This window comes from Martes martes, assembly GCF_963455335.1.
Source record: "Martes martes genome assembly, chromosome: 13".
Taxonomy (NCBI): Eukaryota; Metazoa; Chordata; class Mammalia; order Carnivora; family Mustelidae; genus Martes; species Martes martes.
The window spans coordinates 64,109,685-64,127,628 of NC_137901.1; the positions used below are offsets into that span (position 1 = coordinate 64,109,685).

Below are 17,944 nucleotides of genomic sequence, written 5' to 3' on the forward strand. Positions count from 1 at the left end.
AATGAAGAAAGAAGAAAAGAAAAGAGAAATGAAGAAAAATAACAGGCATACAGACTTGTGGAATACCATCAAGCATACCAACATATGCATTATAGGAATTCAAGAAGGAAAAGAAAGAGAGAAAGGGGAAGAAAAAATATTTGAGAAATAATTACTGAAAACTTTCCAAATCTGATGAAAGATATGAATATATACATCCAAGAAACTCCATGAATTCTAAGCAGAGTAAACTCAGAGTTTCACATTGAGACACATTATATTCAAGCAGTGGAAACTCAAAGATGAAAAAAAAAATTTTTTTTTAAACAGCAAGAGAGAAGTGACACATTATGTACAAAAGATTCTCAATAAGATTAATAGCTCATTTCTCTCCAGAAATCATGCAGGCCAGAAGGCAGTGGAATGACAAATTTAAAGCCTTGAAAGAAAAATACTGTCAGCTAAGAATTCCATATCCAGCAAAATTACCTTTAAAGAATGAAGGAGAGGAGCACCTGGGTGGCTCAGTGGATTAAAGCCTCTGCCTTCAGCTCGGGTCATGATCCCAGGGTCCTAGGATCGAGCCCCGCATTGGGGTCTCTGTTCAGCAGGGAGCCTGCTTCCTCCTCTCTCTCTGCCTGCCTCTCTGCCTACTTGTGGTCTCTGTCTGTCAAATAAATAAATAAAATCTTTTAAAAAGAAAGAAAAAAAGAAAGAGAAATGGAGATATTTCCAGATAAACAACAGCTGAGGAAATTCATTAGGGTAGACCTACCTTATAAGAAACGGTACAGGCACCTACGTGATTTAGACAGTTAGGCATCTGACTCTTGGTTTTGGCTGAGGTCATGATCTCAGGGTTCTGGGATTGAGCCCTGGGTGGGGTTCCTCCCTCAGTGTGGAGTCTGCTTGAAATTCTCTTTCCCTCTCCCTCAGGCCCTCCTGCTCATGCTTTCTTTCTCTCTCTTTCTCAAATAAATAAGTGTGTGTATATATATATATATATATATATATATATATTTAAAGATTTTATTTATTTATTTGACAGACAGAGATCACAAGCAGGCAGAGAGATAGGAAGGGAAGCAGGCTCCCCGCTGAGCAGAGAGCCCAATGTGGGCCTCGATCCCAGGACCCTGGGATCATGACCCGAGCCGAAGGCAGAGGCTTTAACCCACCGAGCCAGCCAGGTGCCCCAAGTATATATATATTTTTAAAGAAATGGTAAAGGGAGTACTTCAGGCTGAAATTAAAAAAAAAAAAAGATAGTTACTTGAAGATATCAGAAAAAATTAAAAAACACCAGTAAAGGTAATTTCAAAAGCAAATAGAAAGCTAATGTTTTTGTACTCTTGGTTTGACTTATAACTTACCTCTTTTTCTTATATATGTAAAGGTAAATGCATAGGGGCACCTGGGCAACTCAGTCTGTTAAACCCTCTTTCTCTCAAACAGGTTTTTAATCTTAAAATTTATTTTAAATGAATAAAATCTTTTAAAAATAAAAGGTAAATTCATAAAGCAATAACTATAAATTTATGTTAAGGGACATACAATGTATAAGGAGTAATTTGTGCAAAAATATAGAGGAGGAGAGTTGAAAATGTAATATAATTAATATACTATTGAAAATAAGTTGGGGAGGCGCCTGTGTGGCTCAGTTGGTTAAGCAACTACCTTCAGCTCAGGTCATGATCCCACTGGGATCATGTCCCGCATCAGGCTTCCTGCTCAGTGCAGATTCTGCTTCTCCTTCTACCCTTCCCCCTGCTTATGATCTCTCTCTCACTCTGTATCTCTCTCAAATAAATAAATAAAATCTTTTTTTTTTTTTTAAGATTTTACTTATTTATCTGACACAGAGAGAGAAAGCAAGAGAGGGAACATAAACAGGGGGAGTGGGAGAGGGAGCAGCAGACTTCCCACTGAACAGGGTGCCGATGTGGGACTCAATCCCAGGACCTGGGATCATGTCCTGAGCCGAAGGCAGACGCTTAATCAACTGAGCCACCCAGGCACCCAATAAATAAAATCTTTAAAAAAAGAAAATAAGTTGGTATAATTCAAATTATTTAATCATATACTTGTTTTTTATTAATTTTTTTTAGAGAGGAGGAGAGGAAAGGGAAGGGAGTGGCAGAGAGAGAGAAAATCTTTTTTTTTTTTTTAATTTTTATTTATTTATTTGAAAGAGAGAACATGAGAGGGAAGAAAGTCAGAGGGAGAAGCAGACTTCCCGTGGAGCTGGAAGCCCAATGTGGGACCTGATCTTGGGACTCCAGGATCCTGACCTGAGCCAAAGGCAGCCACTCAACCAAGCCACCCAGGTGCCTGGGAGAGAGAATCTTAAGCAGGCCCCACGCCCAGCACAGAGCCTGACGTGAGACTCAATCTCATGATCCTGAGATCATGACCTGAGCTGAAATCAAGAGCTGGATGCTTAACTGACTGAGCCACCCAGGCTATATTATAATGGTTATCTTATAATCTTATCTTATAATTGCTTTTAATTGTTATTTGATCATAATTGTTTGTAACTTCTATAATTATTTTATAATTATTATAAGTTTAATATTTTAATCATAATTCCCAGGATAATCACTAAGAAAATAACTTAAAATATATAGAAAAGGAAAAAAGAAGGGAATTAAAATGACACACTTTAAAAAATCAACTAAATTTTTTTAAGTGATGGTAATGGGGGAATTGAGGAATAATATATCTATATATGCGTTGTACATATATATGACTAGATCTATCAATCCAGATATATGACACACAGAAAACAAATAGTTAAATGACAAAAAATAAATCCTTCTTGACTAGCAAAAGGAAATTCTAGGACATTTGTGTACCAGGCTTAGTGAGGAACCAGTCCAAACTGGAGCACAAGGACAGAGTTCTCTGGGATAGAGGTCTGCAGGGAAAAGAGGGAACTGATCAATTATGGAATAAACATTTGGAAGGATTATTGCTATGTGTTTAGAACATTTGGAAGAAAATAGCTCCAGGTACTCAGAAAATGAACTATTTTAAAAAGGAGAAACAATTATAAACTGCAGGTAGTTTATAGCTTGAATGAAAAATGTTTATTTGGTCAATAATGTAAATGCAAACTGTTGCTTCAGTGATAAACTATGGAAAACTATAATGTGAGAATAAGGGGAGAAAAAACGAGGGTTAAAGTGGCACAAGAAAGCTAATTCCTCAATGTCAGAATAAGAAATACTGTCTAAAATTGATAAATAAAAAAATAAGTCCTTGTTTTCTAGTAACCACATTAAATGTAAATGTATTAAACTATTATTATAAAAGATAGAGACTGGCAGAGTAGATTTAAAAAATGGAACTTTTGGGGGCACCTGAGTGGTGGTTGAGCATCCGATTCCTGATTTCGGCTCACATCATGATCTCAGGGTTATGAGATCTAGCTCTGTGTTGGGTTCCATGCTCAGTTGGGGGGCCCGCTTGAGATTCTCTGTCCCTACCGCCCCACCTCCTGCTCTCTCTCTCAAATAAACAAATCTTTTTTAAAAAGATGTGTTTTTATGATATCTATGAGACATCCACATTAGATATAAAGACACAAAGAGATTGAAAGTAAAAGGGGAAAAGGTACTCCATGAAAGTAGTAAATAAAAGTCCTGGGTGGGACGCTTGGGTGGCTCAGTTGGTTAGGCAGCTGCCTTCGGCTCAGGTCATGATCCCAGAGTCCTGGGATCGAGTCCCACATCGGGCTCCTTGCTCGGCAGGGAGCCTGCTTCTCCCTCTGCCTCTGCCTGCCTCTCTGTCTGCCTGTGCTCACTCTCTCTGACAAATAAATAAAATCTTTTAAAAAAATTAAAAAAAATAAAAGTCCTGGGGTGACTGTATTATTACCACACAAAATAGACTTTCAATCAAAAGTTTATGAGAGACAAGGAAATACATTATATATTCATAAGAGGTTAAACAAATCAAGAATATATAACATTTATAATAAATATATATGCACTTAGGGATCCTGGGTGGTGCAGGGTTGAGCATCTGACTCTTGGTTTTGGCTCAGGTCTGATCTCAGGGTTGTGAGATCCAGCCCCGTGTCAAGCTCTGGACTCAGCACGGAGTCAACTTGGGTTTCTCGCTCCTTCTCCCTCCCCCTCCCACCAAATAAATAAAATCTTTCTTTAAAAAAACTATATATGGGGGTGCCTGGGTGGCTCAGTGAGTTAAGCCTCTGCCTTTGGCTCAGGTTATGATCTTGGGGTCTTGGGATCGAGTCCCACATCGGGCTCTCTGCTCAGCAGGGAGCCTGTTTCCCCATCTTTCTGCTTGCCTCTCTGCCCACTTGTGATCTCTCTCTGTCAAATAAATAAATAAAAATCTTCAAAATAAAAAAATAAATAAACTATATATGTACTAAGGAGTTACAAAATATATGAAGCAAAAATTGACAGAATTTTGGGGCACCTGGATGGCTCAGTGGGTTAAGCCTCTGCCTTCGGCTCAGGTCATGACCTCAGGGTCCTGGGATCGAGCCCCCCATTGGGCTCTCTGCTCAGCGGGGAGCCTGCTTCCCCCCGCTCTCTGCCTGCTTCTCTGCCTACTTGTGATCTCTGTCTGTCAAATAAATAAATAAATAAATCTTTTTAAAAAATGTATAGAAAAATCAGACTGAAGAACAATAAAGAAATAGAGAACTTGAACAGCACTGTAAACCAATTAGACCTGATATAAATAGAATGCCACACACCAGCAGAACACATATTATTCTCAAGTGCTCATGGAACATTCTCTGCATAGATTGTGTGTTTGGCCACCAAAAAAACCCAAAAACAAACAAACAAACAAAACTCCCCCACCCCTCTCTTTTTTAAAGATTTTATTTTTAAGGGGCACCTGGTTGGTCCAGTTGGTTGAGTGTCCATCTCTTTGTTTCCACTCATGTCCTGATCTCATGAGTCATGGGTTAGAGCCCTGCATCAGGCTCTACCTTCCACCCAGAAGCCCCCTGAGGGAAATTCATAGCTATAAATGCTTACATTAAAAAAGAAGAAGGATCTCAGATCAACTGGCTACCTTAAAGAATTACAGAGGAAGAGGGGTGCCTGGATGGCTCAGTTATTAAGCATCTGCCTTCAGCTCAGGTCATGATCCCAGGGTCCTGGGGTCGAGCCCTGCATCCAACTCCCTGCTTGGCAGGAAGCCTGCTTCTCCCTCTCCCACTCCCCCTGCTTTGTGTTCCTGCTCTCATTGTCTCTCTCTCTGTCAAATAAATAAAATAAAATAAAATAAAATAAAATAAAATAATTATAAAGGAAGAACAAACCAGGAGAATAGTATAAATAATAGCAATTAGAATGAGGATTAATGGTATAGAGAGTAGAATAACAATAAAGAAATTAGTGGAACCAAATTCTGGTTCTTTGAAGAGAAAAATCAATAACATTGCCAAATCTTTAGCTAGACTGACAAAGGAGAAAAAAAAAATACAGTAGACACAAATAAAATCACAGGTAAAGCTGGAAAGGGTGGGTGCCTGCATGGCTCAGTTGGTTACACATCCAGCTACTGGTTTTGGTTCTGGTCATGACCTCAGGGTTGTGAGATCAAGCCCCACACTGGGCTCCATGCTGAGCTTAGAGTCTGGTTGAGAGTCTCTCCCTCCCCCTCCCCATCTGCCCCTCACACTGCTCACATGTGAGGAAAGAGCAGTGCTCTCTTTCTTTCTGTGTCTCAAAAAAAGAAAAAAAAAAAGGAAAGAAAGAAATGAAACTGGGGAAATTACTACAGACTTCAAGGAAAGAAAAAGAATATTAAGAGAACACTATGAATAACTATATGTTAACAAATTAGGTAACCTGGAAGAAATGGACAAATTCCTTGAAATGCACAAATAACCTAAATTAACTCAAGAGGAAATAGCAGATCTCAACAAACCTGTGACAAGTAAAGAGATTGAATCAGAAATCAAAACCTACCAGTAAACAGGGACAGCTGACTGGCTCAGCTGGTAGAGCATGTGACTCTTAATCTTAGGGTCATGAATTCAAGCCCCATGTTAGGCACGAAGCCTACTTAAGATTAAAAAATAAAAACAGGTGCGCCTGGGTGGCTCAGTCGGTTGAGTGGTTGCCTTTGGCTTGGGTCATGATCCCAGTGTCCTGGGACCAAGGCCCGAATCAGGCTCCCTGCTCAGCAGGAAGTCTGCTTCTCCATCTCCCTCTGCCTCCTCCCTTCACCTGCTTGTGCACTCTCTCTCTCTCTCTTTTTCTCTGACAAATAAATAAGTAAAATCTTTTAAAAACTTAAAAAATAAAAAACAAAACAAAACCCCAAATGTACCAATAAACAAAACCTCTGAACCAGATGGCTTTGCCAATGAATTCTACCAAACTTTTTTTTTTTTTTTTGGTGAGTAAAGTGATAGGAGTTTACCAGGTGAAGATACAGAAAACGTTCTCAAGAGTGAGAGGGGTCCCAACAGGGCTGACTCTAACAACCATTTAAAAAAGAATTAACACCAATCCTTCCCAAACTCTTCCCAATAATTGAAGAGGGGGACACTTCCTATTTCATTCTATGAGGCCAGCATTACTCTGATACCAAAGCCAAATAAAGTTATCACAAAAAAGAAAATCACAGACCAAAATCCCTTATGAATATACAGGCAAAAATCACCAGCAGAATATTAGTACATAAAATCCAAAAGCATTATTAACCATGATTGAGGGAGAATATCCCTGAAATGAAAGGGTGGTTCAACACAAGAAAATCAATCAATATATCACATTAATATCCTGAAAGGAAAAACTACATAATCATCCAATAGTCCTCATGATAAAAATACTCAACAAAGGGGACACTTGGATAGCTTAGTTGGTTAAGCATCCAATTCTTGATTTAGGCTTAGGTTATGATCTTGGGGTCATGGGATCAAGCCCCGTGTCAGGCTCCACACTTAGCAGAGTCTTCTCTCATTCTCCCTCTTCCCCTCCCCGTGCACTATCTCTCTCTCTCTCTTTCTTTCTCAAATAAATAAATTTATTTGTAATAATGTAATTTATTTAAAATAATATAATAAATATATATAAATGTAATAAATAAAGACATTTATTTATTTGAGAGAGAAAGAGAGAGTACAAGGAGGGGGAAGGGGCAGAGAAAGAGGGAGAAGCAGGCTCCCCGCAGAACAAGGAACCCGGTGCAGGGTTCAGCCCCAGGACCCTGGTATCATGACCCAAGCTGAAGGCAGATGCTTAACTGATTGAGCCACCCAGGCACCCCAATAAATAAATCTTCTTAAAAAATACTCAACAAATCAGGAATAGAAGAAACTACCTCAACATAATAAAAGCCAACATAATAAAAGCCACACAACAATTCATGGCTAACTTCATACTTATGGTGAAAGATTAAAAGCTTTTTCTCTAAAATCAGAACAATATAAAGATGTGAGCTTTCAACACCTCTACTCAACATACTATTGGAAGCCCTGGTCAGAGGAATTAGGCAAGAAAAAGAAAAAGGCATCGAAATTGAAAAGGAAGAAATAAAATTATTTCTGTTTGCACATTGCATGATCTTGTAAGTATAAGACCCTTCAGATCATTCAAAATACTGTTAAACCAATAAGCAAATTGAGTAAAATCGCAGGAGAAAAAATCAACACACAAACATAATTGCATATTTATACACTAACAATGAATGATTCAAAAAGAAAATTAAGGAAACAATTCCACCTATAATAGCATCAAAAAGTACGAAATACCTAGGAAAAACTTAAGTAAGGAGACCAAATGTTTGTATGCTGAAAATTACGAAGCATTGCTGAAAATAAAGAAGACACAAATAAACGTAAAGACAACCCATGTTTGTGGATTGAAAGACCATATTGTTTAGATGGCAATGCTACCCAAAATGAGAAACAGACTCAATGCAATCCCTACCAAAATTCCAATGATATCTTTTTTTTTTTTAAGATTTTATTTATTTGAGAGAGAGAGAGAGACAGAGCGAGAGAGCATGAGAGGGGAAGTCAGAGGGAGACACAGACTCCCCATGGAGCTGGGAGCCTGATGTGGGACTCGATCCCAGGACTCCAGGATCATGACCTGAGCTGAAGGCAGTCACTCAACCAACTGAGCCACCCCGGTGCCCTCTTTTTTTTTTTTTTTTAAGATTTTATTTATTTATTTGACGGACAGAGATCACAAGTAGGCAGAGAGGCAGACAGAGAGAGGAAAGGAAGCAGGCTCTCTGCTGGGCAGAGAGCCGGATATGGGGCTTGATCCCAGGACCCTGGGATCATGACCTGAGCCGAAGGCAGAGGCTTTAACCCACTGAGCCACCCAGGCGCCCCTCCAGTGATATCTTTTGCAGAAATAGATAAATCCCTCCTAAAATTCACATGGGATTCCAAGGACTCCAGCTACTCAAAACAGCCTTGAAAAAGAAAAAAAAAAATAATTGTAGGACTCATGCATCCTGATTTTAAAACTTACTACGAAGCTACAGTAATTAAAACGACACCAACACATACTGGCATACAGATAGACAGACACGAGAGCCGCTTTAACGTCTTTGTCAGACATTTCTGACATCTATGCCATGTCAGCATTGACATCTATTGATTGCCTCTTGCCAGGCAAATTGAGATTTTCCTGGCTCTCTTTAGGCTGAGTAATACATGTTCACTGTTACAAAATCATTGGATTGTATCCTGGACACTGTGAATATTATGTCATGGGACTCTGTGTTCTGTCTAAATCCTGTGAGAATGTTGTTATTCTTGTTTAAAAAGGCAGTTGACTTGGTGGAGTTCAGGCTGCAAGTTTTATCCCGTTTTCTGTGGGTTGTGATTTGGTATCAGTTCCATCTACAAAGCCTTCGCAGGGTTATTCAGCTCCGTCCTCCCGAGGTGCCATCCAGTGGCCAGTCTGGGACCCGGGTGGTGTCTGTCCTAGTTTAGTTTTCAAAATCTATGGTGTGCTGTTTAGAGTCAGACCCACACAGAAAATAAACCACTTTGCAATCTTCCCAGTCCTTTCCAGTTCCTCGGGGTTGGTTCCCTTTTGTGGTCCCCTGGCCAGAAAGGTACGGCTTTATTTCCCCCATTTTGCCACATTCTCCTGTGACTGGACCCATATCTAGAGCCAAGCGGTGGAAGGGGTGGAGAGAAAGAGAGAGAGAGAGAGAGAGATTAAAGCTCACTCTCTTGGGAATCACAGCCCCTTTGATCAAAGGTGGAGATTTTCCTTGCTCAGAATTTAGGCTCCCAAAGGCCCCCTGCTGCTGCCACCATCAACTCAAAATCGCCTAGGGTGAGAAAAGAAAGACCAGAAAAAAAGACAAAAAGGAAAAAATGGTATCTTCCCATCTTCCCATATCTCTCTCCATGTTTAGAGTGCCCTTTCCCATTCTGCTAGTTTCTGGAGCTCTCCATTCATGCTACGTGCATTTCCAGATTTCAGACTGTGTTGAATCTAGACTTGGGGATACTTGAGGTTTGGGAAAAGGAGGAAATTCACTACTGGTCCAGTAACACTTCGAATGCTGGCATTCTTCCCCAATGCACCCATTATGATTTACTTTTTCTCTGCGGGTTTTATATCTACATTCAGTGGGAGAGACAGAGTGGAGTGTGCTGATTCCATCTCATCTGGAACATTTCATTTTGTAGGATGTCCTCAAAGCAGGGATGCATGATGACTGTGATAGGTCCTAGGCACTTTTGCATTTGTGGGCTCCTTCCTCTATAGAAGAAAAATAAAATACATTTTATACTGCTTTGGTACAAAGATGACTACAATCCAGGCTATATTTATTACATTAACATTCATTTCTTCTGATTTCAAAATAAATTAACACTAAAATATTTCTGGGGCGCCTGGGCAGCTAAGTCGTTAAGCATCTGCCCTCAGCTCAGGTCATGATCCCAGGGTCCTGGGATCAAGCCCCGCATCAGGCTCCCTGCTCAGCAGAGACCCTGCTTCTCCCTCCTCTACTCCCCCTGCTTGTGCTCCCTCTCTCGCTGTCTCTGTCAATTAAATAACTAAATTTAAAACATTTTTTAAAAAAAGACTAAAATATTTTTGTGGGTCTCTAAAAATATCATGGCTAAATTGGCAGTGTCTCAATATGGGTCTGTTCAATGTTTCCTCGAGACTAGACCCAGGACGTGTCAGAGTACTGGTGAGGTGATACTGTGTTATTCTCAGCATATCAAGATGATTTGATCATCATGGGAACTTCAGTTGGTCATAGGAACCTTGGTTCCATTGTCAAATTGCTGTCTGCTACGCTTTTCCTCCAGAAAGTTAGCATTTTCTCCTTTGTGCTGGATAAGTATTTGGTGGGTAGATACCTGAGGTTTTGCCAATTCTCCAGTTGTCTCTATTTGCCTAATAAACCACCTTCAAATTTAGTGCCTTTACAAAAACCATTTTATTGTGCTTCTGGATTCTGTGGATCGGAAATTCAGACAAGGCATAGTAGGTCAGCCTTGTGTCTGCTCCTCCATGATCTGGGGCCTCAGCAGAAATTACTTAAACTGCCGGAAGTGTCTTAAATGGCTGGTGGCTGGAGGATCCACTTCCAAGATGGCACCTGGGCTGGGGTGGCTCACAGACCAGCTCAGTGGGGATTCTTGTCACCAACATGTGGTTTCTCCCCGTGACTTGGTCTTTTTACAGCATAAGCAGGGAGTTCTGAAAGTTCACAAGAACACCAGAAAGAATGTTCCAGGAGATGAGGGCAGAAGTTGCAGGGTGCTCTTCGTCTGGCCTTAGAATTCAGGGTCACTCCTGCCATGTTCTTTGGGTTAGCAGTGACTCTCTGTGCTCTGACCAGAGTCAAAGAGAGGGCCACTATTCACCTCCTGAAAAGGGTGTGCTGGAAGAGCATGTGGGGTGGGGAGATTTTGTTGAAACCAATTTTGTTTTTGAAAAATACACTCTGTATTTTGCAGTATTCTGCTCCTCGTCGTCAAACCTTCACCTACCAGCCTTAGAGCATCCATGAATTCTCCAGCCTCAATCAATCCACCACTATGATGGTTTCTTGATTTCCGTCACCCCCTCTACTTTTACTGGTTGGCTTTGTACTGTAAGGAAGAGCTTTCCCTTCTCCTCAGTCAATATGACTCATGGATTCTTAGGTTATTCGGTGGGTTGTAGTCAGTTATCATTTTTATTTCGATGCTCTAATTGTCCCTGACATGGTCGGTGGGAGCTCCTTTATTTCCTTTTAGCATGTCACTATTATTCTGTTATTTTTATTTATTTATTTTTTAAGTAGGCTCCATACCTAGCATGGAGTCCAGTATGGGATTTGAACTCACAACCCTGAGATCAAGACCTGAGCGGAGATCAAGACCTGAGCTGAGAGTTGGGGGGTGCCTGGGTGGCTCGGTCCTTCTGCATCTGCCTTTAGCTTGGGTGGTGATCCCAGGGTCCTGGGATTGAGCCCCACATTGAGCTCCCTGCTCAGCGGGAGCTCTCCCGCTTCCCGGCTTGTGCTGTCTCTCTCTTTCTCTCTCTCTCTCTCTCTCTCTGACAAATGAATAAATCAAATCTTAAAAAAAAGAAAAAGGTTGGGTGCTTAACAGGCTAAGCCACCCAATGCTCCATCCCTATAATTCTTTAAATGGTTTCTTACCTTTGAGGTGCCTCACTGACATTGGAATCAGCCCTTTCTTCAAGAAGACCTAATTCCTTTTGGTGAAGGATGATGTTTAGAAATGAGGGTCTGGGTGCCTGATTTGCTTGTTGCTAATGGGATGGCAAGGCTGCTAGGCCCTCTCAGTGGGCTGTGCTGGGGAAAAGGGCACACACACAAACATATGTGTATGTATACACACACACCTATACAAACACACATATACATATACATACATACACATATACAAATATATTTGTATAATATAATGTAATATATAATATAATACATGCGGTTATGTAATTATACAATATGTTATATGTGTATATGTACACATACATACGATGCCTACACACACCTACAGTTCACTCTGACAGCTCCAATTCCTCAGGCCTGCCCCCCTTCCACATTTGTAATTCTCCTCCAACAGTGAGAAAAGCCTGGCTCCCTTTATCCTCAATACATTTGCTCAGTCCCCTGTGTGTAACTGATTTTCCAACCATTCCAGCTGCCTCCTTGGCTTCCAGCCACGTTGCCATCTCCAAGGGAAAGGAAGGCAGAGGGAGGGAGGAGAGGGAGTGGAGGAGGTTGCAAGCACTTTGCAAACTGGCCCTCCTACTTCCCCTGCTTTAGTCCATGCTAACCCCCGCCCCCCTGGCTTCTCTGTGGCTAGGAGCCCTCTGTTCTCCCTGCCTCACCCTCCTCTTCAGCCTCTTCACTTCTTCTGGTTCCCGAGAGAGCATCTTTCTTTCCATTTTATGATTAAAAAAAAAAAAAAAGGGCAGAGAGACAGTAAGAGAGGGAACACAAGCAGGGGGAGTGGGAGAGGGAGAAACAGGCTTCCCGCCGAGCAGGGAGCCGGATGCGGGTCTCCATCTCGGGGCCCCGGCACCATCATGTAAGCCAAAGGCAGACGCTCAAGGACTGAGCCACCCAGGCGCCCCACGATTTTTTTTTTTAATTACAAAAACATTTCATGCTCATCTTTAAGAATTCAAATAATGCAACGCAGTAAAGTAAAGCCTGAAAGTGTAAGCCCTGCCCCCCAGCTCCAAGAGATAACCAGACTTCTTTCCGCTTCCAAGAGCACACTCATGGATATTTATATAATTTTAAATATTCATAAGATAGTTTGATATATTTTCATTGCTTGTTTTCTGGGTCTGAGCATAACACATCTGCCACAATCATTTAAACAGACACATTGGAATCCATTAAAAGAATGTACAGTAATTTATCCTTTGACCTACTGACTGTATTTAAGGGTAACTTTCACTGGTGCCGGGCGCCCTTCATAACCACTGTTTCCCTCGGAACCCTGTTCAGCATCGGCAGGCGGGGTTTCAGCCCGGATTTGCTCAGGGGAGGCGGGCAGGGATTCGGAAGGGGAAGGAGAGTGAGTTTTGGGTGCTTTAACTACCTCACTTCTCAGCCGGGCTGCACCTGGCCGGCCACGACCTCACAGCTCCTGCAGGGGGCGCTCTCCACCCAGAGCCTCCTCGCTTCCCTCCAGGCTCGGGGCGGGGTTTCGGGCGGGGGGTGGGGGGAGAGACAGCTCCTGCTCTCGCTCGCTCCCCCCACTGACCAGTCCTTTGTAGTTTCCCTCCACCTTTCCCACACTTGAGTAAATAGTCCCTTTATCAGACTCAGATTAGCCTATTTGCATGTGCAGGACGGTTGCCCATGGGGCCGGCACAGCATGGTCTCTGGAACCGTTTGCCAAGCGCTCACACACACCACCTCCAGCAGTTCCGCCCACCACCGAGGCCTCGCTAAAATGCGAATGCAATTACTGCCCCGCCCCCACCCCGAGAGACAATCGAGGGCTTGTTACCGCTGAAGAATAGAGAACAAACCCTGGGGTGCAGCCCTGGAGGCCCCTGGTTCGCCCCGACGTCTGCACATACCACACCCTTGCTCCAGCCACACAGCGGGAACAGCCCCCCCCCCCCGCGCTTCACCCCCTGACTCTGTATTAACCTTTGCTGAATCTGTATTAACCTTCTAAAGGAACCAACCGGTCAGCTGGGGAGACGGGAGGTTTCAGTAAAGCCTGCTGGAGACTAAGTGCCAGCACACACAGAATTCTAACAGATTTATTCTATTCTGACTCAGCCACATGGACAGCCACGCAGCGCGGGATCTGTCTCTAACACACGCAGGTGCGCACACGCGGACACACACACACACACCCCACCACCACCACCACCACCATCACCACCCCCACAGCTATCTGGGAGTCCCTACCACAGCAGGTGATGACCAGAAGTGGGGAAGTTCAGTTCCGACTCTCTGGGAGAAGGTTGCCTGGGTTCTGCTGCATATTGGCCATGACCTTGTGTTGGCTGCCTTCCTGCTGCCCCCAGCCTCTCCCCAGAGATCACAAAGACCTTCAGGGCCGCAGTTAGGACTGAATGAGGTCTGTAGGGCCTCTCACGCCCACCCGGGCACGCTCAGAAGTGCTGACTCTCTCCCGACCTCCTCCAAGGGCTCACTCAGCTTCCCTTCTGCTCTCCTGGCCCAGGGGTCATCTCTCCGCCCAGACCACAGTCCAACCACCACGGTAACCTTGGCTGCGGGCCCACTGAATGTTGCTGACCGTCAGGCCCTGTGGCCACCTTAGAGCTCCTTCCACAGCTCTACTGCTGGAACCTCCCTCCCTGGGAGGCCTTCCCTATCAGCTTTCTGGATGCACCCAAGCACACTGGCCCTGCCCGGGTGGGGTGGGGGGCACCCAAAGTCTGGCCTGAGCTTTTGTACTTTTTTTTTTTTTTTAAGATTTTATTTATTTGGGGCACCTGGGTGGCTCAGTGGGTTGAGCTGCTGCCTTCAGCTCGGGTCATGATCTCAGGGTCCTGGAATCGAGTCCCGCATCCGGCTCTCTGCTCAGCGGGAAGCCTGCTTCCCTCCCTCTCTCTCTTTGCCTGCCTCTCTGCCTACTTGTGATCTCTCTCTGTCAAATAAATGAATAAATAAATCTTAAAAAAAAGATTTTATTTATTTATTTGACAGAGAGAAAGGGAGAACGCACAAGCAGGGGGAGCAACAGGCAGAGGGAGAAGTAGACTCCCGTTGAGTAGGGAGCCCTACTGGTTCTCAATGGCAGGACCCCGGGATGAACTGAGCAGGGGGCAGACACTTAACTAACTGAGCCACCCAGGCACCCCAGGGCCTTTTTACTTTTTATCAAGGTGTGCACCCAGGAGAAGGGGCCTCTGTCCCCAGATTCTGCACTCTTAAGTCTGAGCAGACTCAGCAAGCAAGCACTTGGGAAGGAATAAACTGTTTGGGTGTCCTGAAATAACATTAAAGCTTTTTTCTCCCCCTTCTGATCTTAAGAGTAAAACGTACTTACCAAATTTTTGGAAAATACAAAAATAGTAATGCAAAACCAAAACAGACATCCTATCACCCAGAGGTAATTCCAATTCCAGTTGTGGGCATTCTTTTAGGCCTTTCTTCCTTTCTTTCTTTTTAAAATTTTATTTATTCATTTAACAAAGAGAGAGAGAGAAGGAGAGCACAAGGCGAGTGGGAGGCATAGGAAGCAGGAGAAGCAGAGGCGTGGGATCAAGGCCTGAGCTGAAGGCAGATGCTTAACCAACTGAGCTACCTAGGGCCCCTTCCTTTGGGAGGTAAGCTCTACACCTTACGTGGGGCTTGAACTCAACTCACAACCCCAAGACAAGAGTGACATGTTCTACTGACTGAGCCAGCCAGGGGCCCCTCCTTTGAGCCTTTTCTACATGTGTACAGGATATGTACATTTTTTTGTATATTGGTACATTTACATATATAATTAGCCCATGCTTTCATATGCTTTTGCTTTTGTCATTTAATATCGTTTTTCTTGAGTTTTTCTCCTAATTTATATATATATATATTTTAAAGATTTTATTTATTCATTTGACAGACAGAGATCACAAGTAGGCAGAGAGGCAGGCAGAGAGAGAGGAAGAAGCAGGTCCCCAGCTGAGCAGAGACTCGGACGTGGGGCTCGATCCCAGGACCCTGGGATCATGACCCAAGCTGAGCCACCACTGAGCCACTCAGGCGCCCCTCCTAATTTTTATATTTTTCTGATTATTTAAATTTCCCATTTTCTTATGTAAGCCTTCTAAAATTTGGGAACAGCATTTCAAAGGCTGAGTAAGAGTCCGCCCTAGGAGCAACTCCAGCTGGTGGAGATCTAGGCTGTGTTCCATCACTGGCTACAGTAACAGCCCCGGTAATTATGTTACTCATTGTCCTTGCCTCCTGTGATATACAGCTATGCACTCAGACATCAGAGTGTTTGCCTCTTGTCCTAGTTCAGTCACTAATGGGGCCCTCGCTTGCTCTCACAAGGTGTCACCTTGTGGAGACTAGATTACACGGCCCTCCCTGAGAGGACTCAGAGGCACCACAGGGTCAGGGGAAGTGGATGGAGGTGGTCCCTGGGTTCTCCTGTGGGGCACCTGGGTGGAGGCTGCGGATGCCAATCCCTGAAATGAGGTGGAGCTTGAGGGGAGTGTGATGCGTTTGGGATATGTTGAGTCAGAAGTGTCCAGGAGACTTTCCAGAGCATTCTCTAGGAGCAGCTGGAGACCAATTTCTCGCCCACCAGCGGTCGCTCAGTGTGGGTGGGGGTGTACTTTGCTTTCCAGGGATTGCTCAGCTGCTCAGTGGAAGGAAGAAGCCATCCCAAGCACTTCACCAACAACACCTGTGTTAGGGCACCTGTGAGTGGGGGAGAAGGAGGAGACGGCCCCTGAAGTTTCCAGCAATTTATCTTGACCTTCCCCTAAGCTTATCACACACAGGTCTCAGAGGGTCAACACTGAAATACAGCTCTAGCTTGGCTGGCTTTACTTTCCAACTTGGAACCTATGCCCACTCAGTGGCCCACCAGTGGGGAATCAACGGTGGCCCATTCCCCTCGCTGACAGAGGAAAGATCTGATGCCCAGAGAGAAGAGCGACCCCTCAAGGTCTTGTCTGGGGGATGCATCCTAGAATTCCAGAGGCAGAGTAAAAAGAGTAACCACCACTCCACCTCTAAATTATTCCTCGCTGCAACCCTCGGAGGGGGCTGTCATCTCCACCACCACCCCTCCATTTACAAATGAGAAAGCAGGGGCTCAGAGAGGTGATGTCCCCTGATGTCCCCTGGCTGCAGAAATTTGGCAGAGGTGGCCTTTGAACCAGGTCTCTGCCTTCTGCCCCTCGGCCTGCCGCCCTACCTGCTTCCAGGGGAAACAACCCCACCAGTCTGCCTTTGCTGTTGCTGACACTTAGAGACAGACCTGGTGAATTATGGCCTTCATTCTGTAGATGTGACATTCAGCAGCACCATCCCGGGGCTGGGTCTTAAGCTGAAGACACAAGGATGAAGAGAACATGGTTCCTGCCCTAAGAGGTTTGAATCTAAGGGCAGAACTGCAAAGCAGCCTGTCTCTAGGCTCAAATGAGAAAAATAAGTCCCCAGGAGGGGAGTGACCTGCCTAAACCCACACGGTCATTTAGGGGCAAGAGCCGAATAAGGCAACAACCCTGTCCCCTGTTCCTTAAAAAGAGAGTCACCCAACAGTCAATACACGTGTAAGTTGCCCGCCCTCTTGGGTAACCAAGGAAACGCAATCTGAAACCACAAGGAGATGCTGTTTCACATTCCACTGACAAGAATGAAAAAGTCTGATGGAACCGAACAGTCCCGTGGGCCCACACATGGCTTAATGTTCTGCTGCTGCTGCATTGAAATTCCTAATAATTTATCAAGGGGTACACGTTTGCTTTGAGCCCAGCCCTGCAAGTTCGGCAGCCAGTCCTGCCCGGTGATTTCACTCCCGGGTATGGGCCCTAGAGAAACTCTCGCATGCAGGTACTAGGAGACCCATCAAGGATGTTCAGAGCAGCTCTGTTTCTGCAAAAGGCCGGAGACCCACACAGTACGGACGAATGGGAGAACAGTATGCTGAGTGCCAAAAATGAGAAGCACACATACAGCAGAGTCCCATTTTCATACAAAAGACAAGAAAAAAGAACATGTCGTGGTGGGTGCCTGGCTGTCTCTGTCAGCAGCATGTGGGACTCTTGAGCTCAGGGTTGTGAGTTTGAGCCCCATGTTGGGTGTAGAGATTACTTCAAAATAAAATCTTGGGGTGCCTGGGTGGCGTGGTCGGTTAGGTGGCCGACTCAGGTAGGGGTCTCAGGATTGTAAGATCAGGTCCTGCATGAGGCTCCACGCTCAGCAGGAAGTCTGCCTGAGATTCTCTCCCTCTGCTGCTTCCCCTGCTTATGTGCTCTCTCTCTCTCAAATAAGTAGATGAATCTTTAAAAAAAAGGTAAAA

At 44.1% G+C, this 17,944-nt stretch overlaps 1 long non-coding RNA gene across 1 annotated transcript; it reads right to left on the reverse strand.

Moving 5' to 3' along the window:
- Positions 1-8,156: 8,156 nt before the first annotated feature.
- Positions 8,157-14,125, reverse strand: LOC308354473. Its single transcript, XR_013967865.1, has 3 exons — positions 13,864-14,125; positions 11,617-11,772; positions 8,157-9,713 (listed from the first exon to the last, which is right to left on the reverse strand). It is a non-coding gene; the product is annotated as an uncharacterized lncRNA (long non-coding RNA).
- Positions 14,126-17,944: the final 3,819 nt, after the last annotated feature.